Genomic DNA, 11,430 nt, shown 5'->3' on the forward strand with positions numbered 1-11,430 from the left:
AAGCCTGTCCTCCGATGTTGAGAAGGAACAGGTTCTATGGCATTCTTTTGGAGCAAGTCCAGAATCTCTAGTCGGAGATGAGGGGAGAGTGGAGTAACAGTGAAGCAGTAGTGGTGAGGTGGCAAAACGAACTCAATTGCGTAGCCTAGGTGGATTATGGTGAGCACCCAAGAGTCGATGGTGATTGAGCTCCAGGTGGGATAGAAGGGGAAAAGACGTGTTTGGTAGCAGGGATCCATCTGTCGTGTGAGATGCAGAGGGGAGTCAAAGAGACTGCTTGGCAGGCTGAGAGGACTTCTTTGTCAGTTGGGATCGTGGTCTCTGTTGGAAGGGTGGCTTTTTGTAGGGTGGGTTTCCTTTTCCAGTAATCGGACTGCTTAGGAGAGCGTGGACGCCTCTGGAAAGATGGTCTCCAGGGCTTAGGCCGATTAAACTGTTGAGAGGCTGGCTGAGAAACTCCAAGGCGCTTCTCGCCCTCTTGCAGCCATCATCCACTGAAGTGAGAACCTCCTCCATGGAGGCATGAAAGAGGCCTAGGCCATCAAGGGTAAGTCCTCGATTTTTTGTTTAATGTCAGGCTGCAGGTTGGTCGACCTCAGCCAGGCGTGACGATGCAATGCCACAGATGAAGCAAATACTCTGGACGAGCAGGAAACAGCATGCCTGATGGTGTTAATTTGCTGTTTCGAGACTTGTGACAGTTCGGAAACTAAATTAGTGCTGTCTTCTGGGAAGTCTCAGGCAGAGAAGGAACAAGAGGGGTGAATTGGTTGGCCAGATTGAATATATATGCTGAAAAATAAGCCAAATAATTATTCAGTTTAGAATTGGTAGAGGCAAGGTTGAAGATCTTGAAAGCCAAGGTGTCAAACTTCTGGCCCTCACGATCAGGAGGAGTGGGGTGTCTGGATGGTTTGGCCTTGGTTGCTGAGTGCACTATGATGGAGTTAGGAGCCGGATAAGAGGCTAAAAATTTAGAGTCTGGAGCGTGTACTCTGTAGAGGGAATCAAAGCGCTTCGAAGTAGGTGGAATCGAAGCAGCTTTGTCCCAGGCCTCACGCAGCCCCTCTAAGTGCACTGGCAACATAGGGAGGAGTGAACCCCCCGGGAAGTCCGCCTGAACCAGGTCGTGGACAACATCAGACACCTTGGGATCAGACACCATCGGATGGAGAAATACGGGCTGGCTGGGTGGAATCCGAGGCAGGAGAGGCAGGATGATCCTCGGAGTCGGAAGAGGCAGAACTGTCCCTGTCGGAGTGGGATTCCTTGGTAGCAGGAGAAATCGGAGGCTTGGTAGGTGCAGATGTGGATGCACGTTGCTCAGAGGGTTTAGCCCGTAGCTGAGAAGCAGTCGAAGTTCTGGGCGATGCAGCAGTCGTAACTGGAGCAACAGAAATGGTGGCGGAGGCAGTGCGAGGCATCACTGATTCTCGGTACCGAGGAGGTTCCTGGACTCGAAAGGCTTCACGGTGTTGAGAAGAGAGATACTCCGGGTCTCAGGTTCGAGAAGAGTCACGGTACCAAGGGGATTCGAAGTCACAGATGCGAGGCATAGATACATCACAGCTATGTGATGTGACTCCGAATTCACGGTATCGAGAGCGATGGACACCCTCATTCGAGGGGGAACATGAGTAGTGGTGGTAACCCTGACGTCTGGGAGATGGTGACCTGGAGAGTGACGAGTAGTCATATTGATCCCTCTGGTAGTAGTCGTGGTATCCATAGTAGGCTGGAGAGCGTGAACGGACATCACGACGTCTGACCGGTGAGTGGGATTGGACATACTGTGTGGAGACCTGTGTTGACGACTCTCTGTAGAGAGGAGAAACTCCGATGTCTCGAAAGGATCCAGACTGTAGCAAAGATCGGGGATGCTCCTGAGGGTCGGATCCGAACAAGGGTCGGGTTCGAGGATGTTGAAAGGCACCACACTATGTACCGAGGGCAAGTGAGATCAAATCGGTATCACCTCGACAGCAACTGGGGAGTGAGGTGTGAGGTGAGGCATCTTGGAGATGACATCGAAGGGCGCCGAAAGCTCTGGTGGAACAAGCAGAATTGGAGCCAATTGAGTAGAAGCCAACGCCATCGATGGTGACGTTGAAGCCCCCGGAGAAGTCGTCGGAGTCGACCGTGCCGGATCGCGGGATTTCTTCAGAGGCGAGGTCGACGGTTTGGTATGGTGAGACTTCTTCGAAGACTTAAGGCCCGTATCGGGGTGCTTCGATGGTCTCTTATTGGACTTATGCTTCCTTTGAAGTTGAGGAGCAGCCGATGAAGCCGAATCTCTCGCTCGGTGTGGGGGAGGCAGCGAATCGGAGGTGGGCATAGCCCTTTTGAGCAAGAAACTTTGAAGTCTAACCACTCGATTTTTTCGCACCTGTTTGCCAAAGTTGGCGCAATGAAGGCAAGTATCTACCCGATGAGCTTCACCCAGGCAGAAAAGACAATATGAATGACTGTCTGAAGTGGGGATTTTAGCTCCACACTGGCGACACTTTTTAAAAGAGATTTTCCCTTCCATACGCTCTGGACAAGGGAGGGGAGGGAGGGAGAAAAACAGGGAAAGGAAAGCGCAGAAACAAGGGCCTTTTTTTAATTTTATAAGGACGAAAGATAGATGAAACGTAGAGAAAAAAAGGAGAATACGATACCAAGTAGAAGATATGAAATGGAGGGAAGACGAGCTGAGGAGAGAGGAACGCAGCAAGGTAGGTGTTGTCTGGGCAGCGGAAAGGAAGAAACTGAGTGGGAATGACGCCTCCAGTTCGCTCCAGGCATGCGCAGTCAATGCCTGCTCCCCAGAGCAAGTGGAAAGCATGCCAAAAAAAAAGCGCTCTAAGCGAGCTATTGGAGACGCCGAGGTATGGATTCATTGCCTGCAGCAAGACCCATGTGTGGGACTGCACAGAGACCACGATGAAGATCCACAGTTGCAAAATCCTCATATGGAATCTGGCAGAAACAAGTACTGAAGTGGTGACCACCATGAGGCCTAGGAGACGTTGGACCTGATGTGCTGTGACTGTAGTGTTGTGTAGAAAAACTTGGACCAGAGACACTATGTCATCTGCTCGCTGTGGTGGTAGGAAGGACTTGCAGGAACGAGTTTCTAGTATGGCTCCTATGAACTGTACCCTCTGGTAGGGTTGTAGATGGAATTTTTCTTGTTGATTCACAATCCCAGCTCTTGTAAAAGAGTGAGCGTGATGGAAATGTGTTGCAAGAGGCGAGATTTGGACTCCGCAACTAGTAGCCAATCATCTATGTACAAGAATAGTGTGATACCTTGTAGTCTCATATGGGCTGCGATGACCACCATTGTCTTTGTGAAGACTCTGGGGGCTGTAGAGATCCCGAATGGTAGGGCTCGGTATTGGTAATGGGCTGTTCCAATGGTATATCGTAGATATTTCCTGTGGGATGGGTGGATGCTGATGTGAAAGTAAGCATCCTGTAAATCCAGAGTGGCCATCCAATCCCCGCGATTGAGAAGAGGAAGAATGTTGGGTAGCGAGGTCATTCTGATTTGTGGTAAGTGATGAACAGGTTCAGGGCCTGAAGGTCCATGATTTGCCGAAGACCTCCGTCCCGCTTTGGGACCGTGAAATAGTGGGAGTAGAACCCGAGGCCCAGTTGGTTCAAGGGCACCTGTTCTATGGCTTGTTTGAGGAGAAGTGCCTGAACTTCTTCCTGTAGTGTTTGGGAAGGGGTGGTGGAGACGAAGGTCAGAGTGGGTGGACTCTGAATAAATTTGATCGCATAATCCTGACGAATCATAGACAGGACCCATTGATCTGAAGTTATTTTGGACCACGCCTGGATGAATGGGAAAAGGCGGGTGTGGTCCAAAGAAGGTGGGTAGAAAGGGGGTGCAGGGAGGGAAGAGCAGTCAAAGCCCCTGTTTAGGCTGTCTAGGACCCTTCTGGCGCGATGACTGGGAGGATGTAGGAGAATATTTGGATTTTGAACCAAAGGTTGGTTTGGAGAAAGGTGCTGCACCTTTGGGATGCCATGGTTGTTCCATAGGTGGTTTTGAGTATGGCTTCTTATTCCATGGTTTGGTCCATGGGCGTTTATTCTGGGGGCATGATGAAGAAGGGACTCCTAGGTTTCTGGAGGTTCTAATACTTTTATCCATTTCTTGCAGAACGGAATCGGTGTTAGAGCTGAAGAGGCCATTACCATCGAAAGGTAAGTCCTCTATGTAAGCCTGTGTGTCAGATTGGAGAGCCGTAAATCGAAGTAGAGTGTCGTCTCAGGGTAATGGCTGTAGTTAAGGTCTTAGCACATATGTCGCCAGAATGCTGGATGAGTTCAGTTGTTGTTTGGCTAGGGTCATACCTTCCATTTGGATCTTCTTGAGTGCAGATCTACTCTGTTCTGGGAGATCTGGTAATATGCTGGATAGTTGCTCCCAAAGGGCATATTGGTAATGTCCCATACAGGCTGAATAGTTGGCAATTTTGATGCCTAGCATCCCAGCAGAATAGAATCGCCATCCCAAGTTATCCAGTTTCTTCCCCTCCTTGTCGGTGGAGGGGAGGGAGAGTGCATCTTTCTCGCTTTTGATGATGAAGAAACCACCACAGAGTTGGGTTTGGGGTGGGAGAAGAGAAAATCTGCACTGGATTCTTGAATGCGGTACATGAGATCCAATCTGCGGTAGGAGATAGGAGTAGAAGCAGGTTTTTCCCAAGAGGTTTTAGCAGTGTGGAGCATAACAGTTGTCAGAGGCAGAGCTACAGACAGTGTCTGTAATGATTGGTTGTGGTTGAACCGTAGGTAGGGATAGTGATTGTGCCTCTGAAAGGGAAATAGGTTGTTCCTCAGCCACTTTCTGAGAGGGAGAAGGTTCTTCTGGCGAGGAAAATGTTTCTGGATCCTCCGGTATCGACCTTTCCTCCAATCTCAGGGAGCCCTCAGCAGAGTCAGAATGATCTGAAAGGTGTGGTGTCAATACCGACACGGGTTCCGGTGTTGTATTCTTGGGAACCTGCTCAATAGGTCTTTGGTGCACAGAATGTCTATATTGTCGATTCGAGTCGGTGTCGGGTGGTCTGGATAGTGACGCGGATGGACCCCGCTTCTATGGTCTGTAGGAGGTTTGGGGTCGACAGGAGGCTTCCAAATATTGGTCCCAGTCCATTGGATGTGGAGGAAGCCAAGGAAAAGCCAAGTACATTGGGTATGCCCCGTACAAGTACTGCCATTGACGTTGATCCCATGGGATCGGTGGTGGCGGAAGGTGAGATGCAGAGTCTATATCTCTATATCTCGGAGATCGGCTGAGCGGAGATCGATCCCTCTGCGATTCCTTCGATCGGCCTCGAGGTGAAGGGCTTCGGGGTCGAGCTGTTTTAGCCGCTATTTGTGACGGATCAGAGGGACTACCTTCGATACCAGAGTGCTGCGTAAGATCGATGTCACGATTGGAATCCAAAGACATTACGGGCTGTGTGGACATCGCGGCGAACATCAAAGGGCTTAGCCGACGGCCCGGTGAAGCGAAGAGTTTCAATGGGGGGGATGATCGGTGCCATCAGGTCTGAGGGTGATGTCAGAGAGGATGGAGAAACGGTTGTGCTCCTGTGTTTCAGCTTTTCCATTTTCTTCTTCTTTGAGTGAGACCCGTTATCCTCTTTCTGCTTCTTAGCAGGGGTAGAGGACTCCAACCTGGGAGCCGAGCCCGCCCATTTACGAGGGCGATTGGCGTTGGAAGGGGAACAATCGGTATCAACCGTTTTTGAAGCCGCCGATCCGGTAGTTGGGATCGGTTGGTCAGCTCGAGCATGCCCCATCGATGCTGACGAAGATATTCTTCGCGGGGACAGTGCCTGTTCTATCAGGGTCGCTACGAGGCAGGCTGCTCTGTTTTTCTTGGTCTGCTTGGAGAATTTAGCACAGTGCATGCACGAGTCAGTCCTGTGAAGTTCTCCAAGACAAATTAGGCACAGTGCATGACCGTCTGGTGGGGTGATTTTACTCCAACACTTGGTACACCTTTTAAAAAATTCCCAAAATCTTTCCATATGAATGGGGGTGGGGGGAAGGACAGGAAAAAGTTCTTTCCTCCCTGCTCTTCTGCGGGAAGTGGAGACATTCCCCAGAAAAAAGGAAAATAATATAATTTACCATTCTAGATGAAAATAAACTAAGTTGTAGAGAAAAAACTAGCAGAAGTGAAAGTTCACCGACCAGAGCAAAGAGTAATCGACTGATCTGAGCGGCGGTCAGAAGAGAACTGGCGGGATATCTGCTCCCGCCTCGGTGGGCATGCGCAGTGGGGCTTCTGGGCATGCGCACTGAGGCGTGGACGTGGAAATCCGCAGCTTTCAAGTTACCAATCGAGATCAGCGCTGGCACCTAATCCCAATGGTGTGATGCACAGAGACCACGAAGAAGATCTGTTGCCTGTGTTGCACTAAACTCACCTCTGCAGAGTAGGCCATAGTGCTGCAAGTTCTCCTCAGAATTCTAAGGATGGCATGTGGGACACATTGATTTGAATATGCTTTCATATTTAATCAGGGCTTTTTTGTAGAAAAGGCCAAGCAGGAACTCATTTGCATATAAGGAATGATGCCAAGCCAGTCAGAACTGTGTTCTTGTGTGTTCCTGCTCCAAAAAAAGCCCTATATTTGCTAGGAAATATAGAAACACATTAATTTTTTATATGTAGCACTCCTGTGCTCTTGCCTGAAATCGAACTAACTTTTGCAAGTGCCTTCCTGCATTCTTATCTGACAGGCAATGCCAAATGGCTCTGGCTGGTGCTGTTAGGAAAATTCAGCATCCCAAGGCCAGAAAGCCTTCATTTCAGAAGACATTTGGCATCCCTTTGAGGTGCCCATTTGATATACTATAGAGGGAGAATTACAGCAGTTTATGGATCCTTGGGTGTTCTGATAACTGGTACTAGCAGGCCTGGAAAGAAGGTATGGTCAGCACTCCCTGGATGGTCCTTCTGCCCTGTTGATATTCAAAGTAACTTTATTGTCCCGATAACTGCCAAACAAGATCTATGTGTTCCTGGTCATGAAAACAATTGCTAATTTCTGTAAGACAACCCCAAATTGAGGTCTACCCAATGGAATCTTGCCAAGTCAAATGACCCTCTGCACCCGTGGCCCAATTATATAACTTTTGTATCTATGACTGTGTGCCTATGTCATTTTGGGTATAAAATCCCTTGTTCTTCCTGTATTTGCCAGAGGACTGCCTGGTTTTCTGGGTTTTATTACAATAGCACAGTTCGCTTATTATAATAAACATCAGTCTTCCAATCCTTCCTCACTTGGAGCTACCAATGTATGTTCCTTAACTGGGGCTGAGGCACATGGGCCATGGGTTTACATGGAACCAGGGTTGCCAGATCCGTGTTGGAAAATACCTGTAGACTTGGGAGGTGGATCTGGGAGAGGGCGGTGTTTGAAGGGGGGAGGGGCCTCAGCATGGTACAGTGCCATAGAGTCCACCCTTCCAAGCAGCCATTGTCTCCAGGGGAGCGGATCTCTGCCAGCTGGAGATCAGTTGCAAAAGTGGGAGATCTCCAGGCCCCACCTGGAGGCTGGCAACCCTATGTGAAACAAGCAAGACCAACCAACACACTCCAGGTTAGATTTTGAGCTGTTTTTATTAAACACAACAGTACACTACACTAGCAATCAGCAAATAAGCAAGTAAACACGTACAAAACATGTCCTGTTATCTCGCCCACAGGAATTAAGGAAACCATCTTATGCTACAGGGTGGCCAGTTTATCACTTCAGAGGTAGAGAGCATGTCTGGTTTTCTCAGGGATGGCAAGGAGGAACCTAGTATCTAATTTTGCTCTTGCTGTGGTTGGAGAATATAGAAACAAGCTTGATTTTTTTGAAACAATACCTAATTCTCTGGGTTTCTTTCTTCCTGGATTGCTCTGAGTGTTTGGTGGCTATATGGTCCAATTTTCAAGAGAAACATGCTTTAATTGCTTTTAATGGGCAGCTCAGTTAGATTACCTTAATCCAAAGTTCAGTTACATTACCTTCTTGCATTTTTTTTGTGTATGTTCACATCTTGTCCAGGACAAGGATACTTTCATGCATACATGTGAAGCAAAGGCATAAGCGAGGTGTTAGAATTTCATAACCATGCCTGTTCCATCTTCTTCCCAACTGCTTTTCATGTTGCTTCAAGCAGCAGTTTTTATTCTAAATTATTACTTTACACAACAATTTCCCTAACATTTACGTAAGAGGCCCTCATAGGTACTGTGACCTGTTTAACCATACATTTCTTAACTTCTCTTTTCCCTCAATTACCCGAGGGTCTTTCAGCAACTGGCTCTGTCAAATTCGAAGCCACAACCATAACTTTGCAAATCATCTGTAATACAATATAAGCAGCTTGAACACATGAAACTGCCTTATACAGGACCAGACCTTTTGGTCCATCAAAGTCAGTGGCCCTACTGCCAGATCTTTTAAGTGGACATAACAGAGATTGAACCTGGGACTTTGTGCATGCCAGTCGATGCTCTACTGCTGAGCCACAGGTAGTCTGTTACCACTGGAAACCTTTCCTTTTTCTCATTTATAGCCTCTGAGCTTTTAATTCCTCAACCAAGCCACAGGTAGTCTGTTACCACTGGAAACCTTTCCTTTTTCTCAGTTATAGCCTCTGAGCTTTTAATTCCTCAACCAAGCCACAGGTAGCCTGTTACCACTGGAAACCTTTCCTTTTTTCTCAGTTATAGCCTCTGAGCTTTTAATTCCTCAACCAAGCTGACTGGGTTCTTGAGACCCCAGCTGCTTGAGATGCTAAATTCAGATGTTTCCACATTTTACGTGTCCAGTAACAATATGACATCATAAATCTGGTCAGGTGGGGAAACAGCTATCATCAACACAAAGCTAGCTGTCTGACAAAGCTACAATGTCCTGTAGAAAATAGTGGAACTTAAGATGGTGTAAGATACTGATCTGAACCTCAGGAGCCAGTGCTATAGCATCTCATCTTGATCTCAGACATTTCTGAGATTTTCCAGTCAGCATTTTCCGATCAGTCCCTGTAAAACTACACTTACACCTCATCTCCCAGTCCCATGAGGCCTAGAGATGCCAGCTAGGGTTCCCACCCTAGGGTCCCCAATTTCAGGGCCTCCAACCCACCACCGAGGCACTGGTGGGGGAGCCCCGTCTCCAGAGAGTGCCAGCTCGCCCGATGTGATGTCACCTAGAAGAGACATTATTGCACCGGGTATGTTGCTCAGGAGATGCTCTATCATTTGAGAGACAACTGTGATTATCATTGTTTCCCCCAAAATGATAAGAGCATCCCCTATGTGATAATGGCACTTCTGGGTGACATCATCACATTGCACGTGCAAAGTGTGCAAGAGACACTCCCAGAAAGAGGACTGGAGTCTGCCACCACCAGGCAGGTAAGACCTGGCAACCCTAATGCCAGCCTCCAGGTGGGACCTGGGGATTCCCTGGAATTACAGCTGATCTCCAGACTGATCTCAATTCCCCTGGAAAATGGATGCTTTGGAGGGTGGACTCTGTGGCATTGTGCCTCACTGAGGTCCCTGTCCTCCCTAAGCTCCATCCTCCAAGAGTTTCCCAATCAAGATCCAGCAACCCCGTTCATGCCTTCTGCCCTTTTGCTGGTGGCCAAGATAGACCAGGCAACCATAGGCCTAGAGGAAGTATGCTCTGGGTATAATTGCTAGAGAAAGCTTTTTTTTTTTGTCTTTTCCAAGTCCTCCTAGAGTACAAAGCAGTGGTGGGCATTATTTTTCCCTTCACCTTTGCAATCTCTCTCCCCCACCAGTATTCTTTCCCTTCACCTTTGCAATATCTCTCCCCCACCAGTATTCTTCACATTTATTACCTTTTCCCAGTTCACCTGCATGGTCCATTTCCACTTCACTTTTAAAATTCTCACACAACCTATGTCCTATTTGCTAACCTCTAAGGCAAGGGTCTCTAACCTTATTGAGCCTGTGAGCACTGTTGAGGGAGAGCTGAGCACTAGTACAAAATGGCTGCCATAGGAAGCAAGAATCACAAAATGGCTGCTATTTTGTGTGTGTGTGGGGGGGTGCTATTACAAAATACTGAGGAAGTTCCAAATCAAACATCGCCTTATGTTCCTATAATGAAAAGCAGCTATTTCTAAACAGGTGGTCGGTCTGTAGAGCCCCAAAAGTTATGTTTCCTTTTCCGTTGAGGTAGAGGAAAGCCTGCTCTTTGCTTTGGAGGGAAACCAAACAGGTATTGGTGATCACTGGTCTAAGGATATGTTCCGTTCCCTCCTTTTGTGCACAATCTTGTACCTCATCACTATTGCTCACTCCTATTTGCTTTTAGGAATGATTTCTAGGAGTTGACTGTAGGCTAGCTTTCCCACTTGTGCTGAGACGCAAAGGCTATTATAGGTTTTTAAAAACCACATTCACATTTCAAATCAAATTCTGTTTCATGGTGTGCTTGCATAAAACACGAGCAGCAAAGCTAGCCTGAGGCATATTCACTTAGCCTTCAAAGTGGCAAGGCTTCTTCTAGAACTGGGAGTGGGGACACAAACTATTAGGAAATAGGCCCAGAACAGACAAAAGGAAAACTTATTTACTCTATCAATGATGGGAGGTTCCAGCAGCAGGGGAAGACCCTTCGCCTCTGTCATATTTGTGTAGCTCTCCAGGGCAACTGGTTGGACAGTTTGACTAGATGGCCCAGTGATGAGTCCTCAGACTTTTATGGCAAATCTTCAAAACAAATAGGAATGGCATAAATTAAACTTCCAGAAAACAGCAGGGTTACTGCATGGTGTGTGTGGAAATGCAACTATGGATACTGAGGAGTGGATGGCAGAGCTGTACTGCCTAGAAGTTCCTTTCAAATGCTTTGGTTACATGAGACCACCTCTGCTTAATCAGACTAGCATCCTGTTTTATGCAGTAGTCAAGCAAGGCCTTCCCTCAATGTTGCCTCCTGACAGTTATTCAGAGATTCACTGTGTTTGTTGGTTTAAGTTCTCTTTAATTACCATGGCTGGTAGCCATTGATGGACCCTCTCCTCTCCAAATCCGTCTAAAGCCATCTGTGCTTCATATTTACATTTAAAGATTGTAATTATATGCATGTTCACTAAATATGCCCCCACCCCTGGCTTTAAATGAAATATTCCACATTAGCACCTTACCACTTCCTCTAACCTACAGAATAGCTTGCATACCATTCAAAGCCAGCCTTTTACCCTGACAACCTAGCTGGTACTTTTAGCAAAATGATGTTAAGGTGCCTACAAATCACCCTCTAGGCAAAGGTTTATTTTTTTAGCCATAGGTTTTAGACTACTGGCCTATTAGGGAAACTCAGCATTTTAGCCAAGGGTGCAAGGAGGAAGGAGGAGAAAAATTGCCTCCAAGTCCGT

This window comes from Heteronotia binoei, chromosome 5 (assembly GCF_032191835.1).
Source record: "Heteronotia binoei isolate CCM8104 ecotype False Entrance Well chromosome 5, APGP_CSIRO_Hbin_v1, whole genome shotgun sequence".
NCBI lineage: Eukaryota > Metazoa > Chordata > Lepidosauria > Squamata > Gekkonidae > Heteronotia > Heteronotia binoei.